Here is a 3150-nt window from a genome sequence, read left to right as displayed (position 1 = left end):
GACTCAGGCAGAGCTAAAGTAAAAGCCCATGGCTTTACCTCCTTCATTTCACCCTAGCTTCCATTGTTCTCCTCAGAGATTAAGATCATTTAAGATATCATGCCAGCCTGTTTTCTTTCAAATGTATAATTTTGTGTAACTACATACACATTTACACACACACAATTTACCATGTAAATGGATTTATCTGGATTTTTTCTAAATTTTCTTTTGTTTTTTATTTAATAGTGTCCTGGAGATTTTTCTAGAAAACAAGTAGAGAAGCCCACTTCATTCTTTTTTATGCCTATTTGGTACTTAATCGTTTCATTAATTACTTTCCCATTGATGGATATTTGTTTCTAGTTCTTTGCTGTCATAAAGAATGTTGTCTTATACATCTTTTAGATTAACTTTTGTATGTTTGTGGAATTGTCTATTTTAATGAGATTTCTGAAAGGAATTGTTAAGTCAGAGGAAAGGCATATTTAAAATTTTTGGAGAAAGTGATAATTTGCCCTCTATATGGTGTAAACAATTATACTCTGACCATCAGTGAGTGCGAAGGCTCATTTTACATCCTTGTATAAATTGGGAATTACCAGCATTTTTTATTTTAACAACCCAAACATATTTTATCTATTTGCACTTTCCTGATTCCTAGCGCTTTGGGACAACTTTTCTCCATATATTAGCACTCTGTAGTTTGCGCTTAGTCACTGCTTATTCCTAGCTTTTGACCATTTTTCTATTAGGTTATTTTTCTTTTTATCTGTAAGAATTATTTCTATATCTTGGATAGTACTTTGCTTTTATAATTGTTTGAATATTTTATTCTAACACACTGCTTTCTGTTTTGTTCATCTTTAAATGTGGCTGTCTTTAATTTTTACATTGTCAAATCTATCAAGTATTTAATTCTTTTTGGCTTCAAAGGTCAGTGTATTTTTAGAAAAGTCCATAATATATTGTCTTTTAATAAGCATTACCATTTACTGAGGTAAAAATTATTCTGAGAACTATGTTATTTATTAGAAATCTAAGCATCAAAGAGATTTAAAAACTTGCCAATATCACAGTCTTCTGCTTTAAAATATGTTGCTAAATTTGATCTTCATAAATTGCAAACTCAATGAGTAGTTTTTAATAGAACTGTCATTATTTCTATCACTAGTTCTATCATTAGAGATTTCCTAATGGTAAATGATCTCACAAGAAAATAACACTTAGTAAGTGTTGGCATCAAATTTTAAATTTATTTTTTTAACCCGATATTGTCGAATTCCAAAATCTGAGCATATGTTGTTCACTCTTGCCTTACTGGAAGCAATCAATAGTAAGAAGAAACCTCCAAAGTAATGAATCAAATAAAAAGTCAGTGGAATGGATCTTAGTACCCATCCTCGAAGGTGATACACATTTTAAGTAAAATATCAAAATGTTAGAGTAGGAATCCTGAGTTATGAGTTGAGAAAAGCAATGGTTCTGAATCCTATAAAGATACAGCACTAGCCCCCTGAATATTAAAATGGCAGCGCAAATAAGTGTTGTTGATTGTAGAGAGATTCTGAAGCATCCTTAACTCCTTATTAGCCATACATTCTCTAAAGCCGAAAGGATATAAAAGAAATTAGTGCACAAAGAAGAGAAAATAACAGAGATGAGTTCCAATTCTTTTATTTATTTATTTATTAGACGAGGCAACCCTTGGTTGACCTCACAGATTGCAAGGATCTTGTCATCTTACAATCCCTTAATTTTTTTTAATTTTGTATGCCTACAGCACCTGGTCTTCCTAGGTGGTCTCCCATCCAAGTACTAACCAGGCCCAACCCTGCTTAGCTTCTGAGATCAGAGGGGATTGGACTTGTTCAGGGTAGCATGGCCGTACGCTCCAATTCTTGATGTGAATGGCATTCAAGATATTCTTGGATCTTCACAAAGGCTGAGAAATTTGTCCTGGTACATAGGATATGTACATAAATGTAAATTGCTTAATTATAATACTTTGGAAATCGCTTTGATTATATGAGCTGAGGGAACAGATACTTGTACTCAAGTGTTAGAAAGTGCAGTGAGTGGTGCCAATGGCAGTTTCTAAAGATTAGCATGTCTCTTTCAGGATCCTTCCCATCACTTTTTATCACTTATTTCCTCTTCTCAGCTTTGGGTCTCACTTTCCCTTTGTTCTGAGGCCATTTTTTATATTCCTATATTTGAACAAACAAAGGTCTGAAACATATTTTTTGTCTGTTTTGTTTACTAATGTATTCTTAGTAACTAGCACAGCACCAAACAGATAGCAGGTGTTCAGTAATTATTTATTGAATAAATAGATATTCATGACTGAAAATTTTCCTGATAAATGCCAGATATACAATAAAATATTGGGGGCCTAGGTTATATCTTCTATAAAAATATAAGAGCCCAAGGATATCATATAGAAGTCATAATAAAGATAGCGAATCTGTCCAAAATCTTTCTTAATTCATGTACTCATTAATTCCTTCCTTCCTGTTTTCTTTTCTTCCTTCCTTCTTTCCTCCATCTCTCTTTTACTTCTTTCCTTACTTTCTTTATTCCTTTTTCCTATCATTACTGGTGAAATATGTCCCCAAGTATTTTTGCTAAGCTCTTCCTGTGAAACTTCAATTCTTTCCAATTCAAAATTCTCTTTATCTATGACATTATTCATAGATCGTTCCAAGTGTCATAAATTTCTCCTTTCTCTGTTAAAATTCTTACACTTTCTTTTGTCATAAGGTGGTTGACCCCAGATATTTTAAAAGGCTAGAATGACATTTAGCTAGAATCTCCTCATTTTATAAAAAGGGGGACAAGGAAATCTCCTAACTTTACAAAAAAGGAAACAGAAAAAAATTCATTCAGACGTCTGTTCGTACTCACAGTCAACCCATTGCCATAACTACAAGCCCACGGAAGGTGTACACGGTATATATGATGATTCAGCAATGCTATGCCCCCAGGAAACCCCAAAGTAGTGAACAGATTTTTAAAAGACTTTTCTTATATATCCCTGTTCAGAAATAACTCTACCAATCAAAAACAAAACAAAACAAAAAACAGAAAACAAAACAAAACAAAACAAATGTGGCCATCCTTGCACTGAATATCTTCTGCTTTAGTTTATCTTTGCTAAGTTTATCTTTA

At 32.8% G+C, this 3150-nt stretch overlaps 1 pseudogene; it reads right to left on the bottom strand.

Annotated features, from left to right (window-relative positions):
• Positions 1-1753: 1753 nt before the first annotated feature.
• Positions 1754-1872, bottom strand: LOC111734314 (annotated as a pseudogene).
• Positions 1873-3150: the final 1278 nt, after the last annotated feature.

Source organism: Pteropus vampyrus, unplaced genomic scaffold (assembly GCF_000151845.1).
Source record: "Pteropus vampyrus isolate Shadow unplaced genomic scaffold, Pvam_2.0 Scaffold967, whole genome shotgun sequence".
Taxonomy (NCBI): Eukaryota; Metazoa; Chordata; class Mammalia; order Chiroptera; family Pteropodidae; genus Pteropus; species Pteropus vampyrus.
Note: the sequence above shows the minus strand (reverse complement) of the source record. Positions and strands in the feature narration are given on the sequence as shown.